Source organism: Haliotis rubra, unplaced genomic scaffold (assembly GCF_003918875.1).
Source record: "Haliotis rubra isolate DU_JTF1 unplaced genomic scaffold, ASM391887v1 Scf402, whole genome shotgun sequence".
Taxonomy (NCBI): domain Eukaryota; kingdom Metazoa; phylum Mollusca; class Gastropoda; order Lepetellida; family Haliotidae; genus Haliotis; species Haliotis rubra.
The window spans coordinates 1-8,196 of record NW_025767083.1 but is presented as its reverse complement, the minus strand read 5'-3'; the positions used below and the strand labels follow the sequence as shown (position 1 = coordinate 8,196).

Genomic DNA, 8,196 nt, shown 5'->3' with positions numbered 1-8,196 from the left:
ATTCTGTACACGGGTGTGACGACAACTACCTGCAATTAAATGTTGCGAAAACAAAGGAACTCATCGTGGATTTTAGAAGCACTATGCTTGTTGAAATCAAGAGTGAATTCGAAACTGTCGAAATTGTAGCACAGTTCAAATATCTTGGCACTATTATTGACAATAAACTACAGTGGGGTCCAAACACTGATTATATTTTTTAAGAAATGCCAGTAAGGAGTGTATTTTATGCGCAAACTGAGATCTTTTAACGTGAGCAAAAAGTGGATGCTGTTGATTTATCGTTGTTTTGTTTTACTTTAACTTTTTCAATCAATGGTATGGTCCTCTTGATATCAAAAGCGAATCTTATCTTAACAAAATCATTTTAATTGCAAGAAAAAAAATCTCCGGGGTGTCTATTTCGGATTTACCCTGTCTTTATAATTGCCGCGTTCTCAAATGCAATTCTGAAGGTAAAATGGCTCCATTTATGTAATTTCCAATTTTGTATCAAAGTTTTTTCCCTGCTATGTTTGACCATTTTTTTTCGTGTTATTTTTAATAAAGTTTCCTTGTTCAAAATTGTAGCATCTGTACATAATGTTCTGAACTATACTTTTAAAATATGTTTCGACATACATGTATCTGTATATATGCAAAACAACTGTTTTGTTCAGAGTGAGTGAGTGAGTTTGGTTTTACGCTGCTTTTAGCAATAATCCAGCAGTATCACGGCGGGGAACACCAGAAATAAGTTGTTCAGATTAAGAATCAATATAAAATAGTTGTATTATTTAATTCAGTTGAGAGTCCAGAAATTGCACGTGACATTTACATCATATACATGATATCTTCAAGGTTTGTCCATTTTACTCACTCACTCAGTTTACTCATTGCACCTGAACAAGATAAGTCAGTCAGAAAGATTGCTATATTTATAATCATCCATGAAATTAACACGTACATTTGCAGTTCCAAGGGAATATCAAAAATGATTTTGTCTTCACTATACACTTTTAGCTGTATTTGAATTTCCTCCAGTCTGTCTTCCCTAGAGTAGATAGTGCATGGACTTGGTATCAAATGTGTGCTTCTGTGTAATTGCAGCATAGCCAGACCAGTTAGATGTTCTGTGCTCATTGTCCACACCTTGTGCCTCGAAGAGAGGAGATCGAAAGACCTTTCACAAGCCACACTGCAGACTGGTATCGTCATGAACACTGTCAGATCAAGTTACCACGTGATCTTTGGGATGAGGCAATGGTTCATTATATAGCATATGTTCATTGGGTTCATAGTTCCAAAAAATATAGCCGATAGTTTATATAATACTATTTATTTTTGCACCAGTCAATGTTTGATTGTGTATTCATCGTTTTGTATGTTATTCTCTATTTTGTTTATCCTGCCCCGGAGTCTAACCTGGTGTCAAGTGGATTGACTCCTCCTTCCTAATTAAAAGTCTTTTGTTCGTTAATTATCATTAGGTATTGCACAGTATGCCTTCAGTTCATACGGTTCCCGGTTGTCTATATCATTGTCCTGGATTCATTATTTTAGGACTAATTAATGGTTGTTGTAATCATATGTAATTAGGTGTATCATTCTGGTACCGATCATCTGTCAGATTGGCTGCCCGCAATCTTTGCGTCTTTAATTGAGCTGTGGATTTCAGGGCTGCGGTGAGGGTATATCACTCATTCTCAAAAAAGGGTGCAAATGCTTTCGCCGCCACGCTTTTCTTAAACTAATTAGCAAATGTTATTTTCAGTGTGGCTGAATAATGGTACCAACCTGCCCAACATACATCATACATTAACAGTCCAAATAACCCCCAAAGAATATTTGTTACAGTTAAGGTAATAGGTCAGTTTGAAATGTTTGTTACTGTTGCCGGTAGCAAAACCTTACTTTGCAGTTTACTTAACGCACCTTGGTATACAAATACCTGGATATTAGTACCTTAGGACATTGATATTGGTCAAAAGATTTATTTTCTGCAAATTGTTAGGCCAATGCATTCTTTTTAGATAAATGAATTTGGTCTAATGCCATGTCGCCAGTTTTCAGGAAATGACCGTGACTAATTTTCAGCTAGACACGTGCATGTGTAGAACAAAGCATAATCTCACCCATTTACTTTGAATAAATACAATTTATCTTTACATTAATGGTACTTGTCATTATTTGGGGCTTAGAATATCTCTCTGCATAACATATCTCAATACACAGAAAATAGTCCAAGCGTAAAAATAAGAGTGAAATGTCCGTTAACACCGCCAAGTTAGCGAATAGTGCTCTTTTTGACATAGTTTAAGTTACATTTAGAACACAAAGTATGCCAGGTGGGAAAAGGAAAAATATCCAAAGCTTGTGTGTGGTTAACTGTAACTTAATGCTTTATTTTGCAAGAGTATGTAATCTCAGTTACATAGCTTGTGAAGTTCTGATACTATTTTCTATAATATCACGTGACTCCTATCCCATCTGGAAAATCATACAAGAGGATGCATACAATCACCAAAGACGTAAAGTTGAGAGTCATCGGAAATAGGAAGTAACGATGTAGCGAACATTTCATTTCTAAATATAAAATCGACACCATAACTTACTGTTTAGTTATTTGTCAAGTTTCGGAGTTTACAATTGGGCAATAGAAACATTACCATAACATCAATAACAACCACAAGGAACATTCCATCCTAGTAATAGATATTTCTGTCGCTTCGATTGGATCAAAATTGATCTACAGTCCTATTATTTCCAGAATTTGTGTTGCTAGTCTCATGTTAAATAATTACAATACGAATAATATAAAATTAATACCCCCAAAATATTGAATGATGATAGGTAGATTTGAGTCTGCCTTTAAACAATTAATATCATAAAGATATGTAGATTTTAGTTTGCAAAAAAAATGCTCCCAAACATACATATTATATCTTTATATGATTGTATTCAGTTTTCAATATCTTGAAATCTGCCCAGTTTAAGTCTATTTGAGGACAAGACAGTGTTTCTGAAGATATGACATTGTCTAAAATGTTCGTTACTTATTTAGTGGTTTATATCTAGTGGTTGGAAAACTATTAAACCATGTTTCCCCCTTGAATAGACGTTCATATTTTATGTTTGAACTTTCAGAGGATTTGTCACTTCATGGCATTTTGTTTCATGTGTATCCTGCGTTACTAAAGTTTGCTTTCACACAGTTTAACCAATTTTTCCAAGTTCAGTATGTTCTATCCAGCACTGTACTGGCTGGGGATAAGTTAGTATCCCTAGCAAGAACACAGTTACAGAGTTAAGGAAACGTGTACTCACAGGCTTGGTAATAAGGGCCCTTGATATAACGAAAATTTCAGTGTTAGGATTCTTTGAGAGGGTACCTATCTTGTTAGCTTGTATATTCAAAAGCCTTCAGCTCTTGTAGAATCCCCGTTGGTTTTAAGCAGCCCAATATGTTACCTTGGCAAAATAAATGATTTCACTCAAATATAAATGGTTGATTTTTCAATATTTTTGTGAGCCAGTTGCGATATGACACTCAAAATAGTGTTATATCAATACTTTGATGAATAAAGATAATTTGTAAAAAGATTCTAGGGAGGCAGCTACCTACGACCCTGGTCAATTGTGTTGTTTTATGTTTTCTTGACCTTTATGTCATTTTTAATATTTGTCTATATGGTCACTTTAAAATATGAAAAGAATTCCCCTAGATGTAAGAAGGTATTGTCATTGTGGTCATTGTCAAGGGAATCAATCAAACGCTTACACCACAATACGAATCAAAGCATACATAACGGCAAGTATTGACCACGTACGTATAAGTCTTAATTGGCTACTAGAGGAAGTGGAATGACAAAGAGCATTACTTCCAGCAAACACAGTTCACCAGAAGCTCTTCAGATGTCCCGATGATGAAAGACTCTATATGACCTAGTAAACTATAAACAAGTTCCTGCAACTAAAACTTGGTCATTAGTTTCCAAACGTTATTCCTACAAACAAATACAGGTGGACATCCTAGAAAATTGGGAGGTCCATCCAAATATTTTAATAGTAATCCAAATAATGACGGGTAAATACTAATCAGTCACAAATTATTACTGAATATCGGTTTATTAACTTTAAATGTGCGTTTAAAGGGGCCAGCCAACTACCTTCAATAATAATAGAAGTAGAAAACGTCTATTCTCATAAATCCCTTGGTCATCTTCCAGCTCAGGGAACATAAACAAACATACAGGGTACATCAACCCATGTCCCCCTCGTGACCATTGTCTGTCAGATCATTACATAATGTACATTGTCTGTCAGATCATTACGTAATGTACATTGTCTGTCAGATCATTACATAATGTACATTGTCTGTCAGATCATTACGTAATGTACATTGTCTGTCAGATCAATACATAATGTACATTGTCTTGTCAGATCATTAAATAATGTACATTGTCTGTCAGATCATTACATATGTACATCATTACGTAATGTACATTGTCTGTCAGATCATTACGTAATGTACACTGGTCTTCAGATTGTCTGTCAGATCTACCAATGCTACTCCATCTCCTATCGCCCATACACAAGTGGAGGTCAGATAATCCCCCCAAGTCTTCTTTCAGATGATAACCAACATTGCGAGATTGGAATTAACTAACTCAGTAGAACTAGAACCTTCAGTCACATGACCAGGGGCATGTTGGTGTTGATTTCAACTTATACAATACAGTGAAGGAAACTGAAATCCTGCAATAGTGATCCTGTAAATATGTCACTTCTTTAAACATGATCGCTTGCTAATTGTTAAATGTTTAACAAACCTATATGCATAAACAGGGCGACTTTTGGGATCAGGGCCGTAGGTTTCAACTAACGCACAGCTGTCTGCGGCGTCTTCGACTACTGGGCCACCATTGCCTCTTCACGAGACGATGCCATCAGCCGTGATGTATATAGATGTTAATGTCTACTGGCACCACGTGAAGTACAACTCATCCCTTGTGTACAAATACAACCCATCCCTTTGTATAGATACCACCCACCCCTTATACAGAAACAACTCACCCCTTGTACAGATACAACTCACCACTTGTACAGTTCGACTCCTCTTTTCCTCATGGATAGAAAGCTACCTTATGATTTTAATCACGATTGAACTGGTACAAAGACCCAGAATCGATCTTTGAATATTTAGGCTATGTCGAGCAAACCTGTACTTGATTCAATTCCCAAACATCCGTTTCATACTCAAACCTGTACTTGATTTCATGGGTTATAGTGAAAACGGACACGAGCGAAAACGGCCAAAAATATAATCGAGAAAACGGCCACCGTTTCTACAGAAAACGGTCTCTGAGCCTTTGAATCTACAATCAGTCACATCGGTTTGTTCAACGTTACTATCGAAACAACCTATCAATCTTCAAAGGTTAAACCGCTATAGTTATCGAATGAAGTCCGCAATGAAGTAAATCTCTATTATGGTAGGACATATATAATCATATAATCTCCTTTGATATTGGTGCAACTATGTTGGCCGTTTTCTCTAGGCATAGGGACCGTTTTCTCTTGGTTCGGACGCCGTTCCAGCGCGGTGGCCGTTTTTCTCGATTTTTGGGGGTCCGTTTTCGCTGGGAGTCCGTCTTCTCCGTATCCCAATTCCATCCCAAACATCCGTCCCATACTCGCTCAGTCAGGTTCATGTATTGTGACTTACCGAACTGGTTTGATTGGCTCCACAGAAACCACCTGTGTACTAGGTATGGATTCCGGATCCTCTATTCCCATTGAAAATGAGGGCGGTGGGGTAGCCTTAGTGGTTAAAGCGTCCGCTCGTCACGCCGAAGACCCGGGTTCGATTCCCCACATGGGCACAATGTGTTAAGCCCATTTCTGGTGTCCCCCGCCGTGATATTGCTGGAATATTGCTAAAAGCGGCGTAAAACTAAACTCAGTCAGCCATTGAAAATGGCCTCTAAACAATGACAGTTGAGACCAGTAAAAGCGGCTCAATGGAGTCGTGTAACATAATTATTGGAACCAAACTAAAACACATCAGAGCTTACCCATCTGCAATTGACTGTGTGATAAACAGTAGACCGTGATGAAACAAGCTTAACGTGTCAGTTGACGGCAGTTTGAGCAATTTATCTACTAACTGTTCTCTGTAGCAGCTGTTCCACAGATGTATGTATTTACAATAATATAACGGTTTATAACAAACGCCGGAACTAATTGTGTATGGTAGTCACATACTGGTTAGTTGCTATAGCAACACTGGTCATTCCCGACGATACATCCGTTATCGTCAGAACTGATTCCATACCAAACAAATATTTTCAAAAACTACAGGAATTTACAGAAACGTGTTGTTGTTTTTGCTTGTTTTTTTATTTGTTTATTTGATTGTTTGTTTTGTTTTGTTTTTCTTGTGTTGTTCTTGTTTTGTTGTTTGTTTGTTGTTGTTGTTGGTGGTGGTGGTGGTGCGTGCGTGCGTGCGTGCGTGCGTGCGTGCGTGCGTGCGTGCGTGTGAGTCTGTGAAGTGATAGCAGACTAAACCTCTGATCCAAAATTTGTATCCCAACACAACTTAAACAGAAGACCTATTCCCGTGTAGAAAAGATTCTTATCCCTCATAAAGTATATTTTGTCCCTATATACACGGTGTGGTTTCCGGTTTATCTGCTGCATGCTTCCATCTGAGAGGCGAACATGCCTGTTGTGACACGTTCATTCATTCATTGAGTCCCTGTCTATTGCTGACATCAAAGGGTATCCCAAGGTCATTCCATTGCGAAACGTAAACAGATCAAAAAGACCTTTTATCCAATCGGCTAAAACAAGAAACAAAAGCGGTTTCATTAATTTATTTAGGTGGAATACGAACAGGTATAGTTGACATACCCATCAGCCAATGATTTGACCCGGAGACTGGTCACTTGACAGAACAAAATTCTTGAAATAGGCGTACGAATCTCTTGTTGGCGCCCAGTCAGCCGATCCACCACCAAAGAACGTTGAGAAAGAAAATACCGTCGATGGTGACGCTGGTCTTGGTGCGGAATTTGACGTTGTTGATTTGATATACTTGTTTACCGTTGTACCAGACTTTGGCCCATCCGTCCAGCTTTCCTGGTGTATTTAGCTGCACCTCTTGAGCAATATTCTGCCAAACACCCTTTTGGAAATGCCACGAATCTCTACCTAAGGAGTTACCGAAGTCAAAGTTGCAAATGTTCTTGGTTACAAAAGTCAGAACGTTGTCAGTAGGGATGTAGGCGTAGAGTTCTCCACCTCCTCAGTCCTCCACATGAAACGGGTCGAAAAACAATCTTCATAGTGACGTCCTCCAGAACAGGTTTGGGGAGCCTCCCCAGAGACCGGGAGCTTGCCGCCTTTAACCCAGTCAAAATGTGGGTCAAAGTAGATGTCGTAGCTCAACGTCAGCCTCGTGTGGGGTGTGATGGGTGTCAGTAGAATTGAATTCCTCGATGCCCCGAACGTGGACGTAGTGTCCTTCTCGTAGAATACTTTCAGGACGTGTTCCCCGGTACCGGTAGGGTCAAGGACAACGGAGCCCGAGTTCTCGTCAAAGCTCCCGTGTTGTAACACTGTTATTCCATGCTTGTAGTCATTCGGGTCGAACCCATTTCGTGCATACAGAACCTTGCCTGAAATAGATAGTTAAACGCTGATACTTATATTGATCTCGGCCACACATTGAAAGAACGACAGGTTCATCATTATGGTCAATATTAAGTGATACATATAAATGCACACAGTAATTTGTTTCCCTGACAAAATGCGTTATTATTGACGTCATTTGTCATGGATGTTACATGTTTATAAAATGGAATCGATAAATTAAAGATCATAGTTGTGTCACACCAATCACTGTCAGTGTTTCACTTGATGACATTCATTTAATACCGAGTCATGCTTGAAGACACATTTTGTACGATATACGATATGTAATGGCTCATTGTAAATCATCACTTTTATCCAAACTGTTTAAACTTATAAGGTGCTACCGGAAACAACAATGGTATGTGGAAAATGTGTAATGAAGCATTTTTATACGGATGGGTGAGTGAGTGAGTTCAGTTTTACGCCACTTTTAGCAATATTCCAGCAATATCACGACGACGGACACCAGAAATGGGCTTCACACATTGTACCCATGTTGGGAATTGAACCCGGGTCGTG

At 38.4% G+C, this 8,196-nt stretch overlaps 1 pseudogene; it reads right to left on the bottom strand.

Annotated features, from left to right (window-relative positions):
• Positions 1-6,842: 6,842 nt before the first annotated feature.
• On the bottom strand, positions 6,843-7,661 carry LOC124287617 (annotated as a pseudogene).
• Positions 7,662-8,196: the final 535 nt, after the last annotated feature.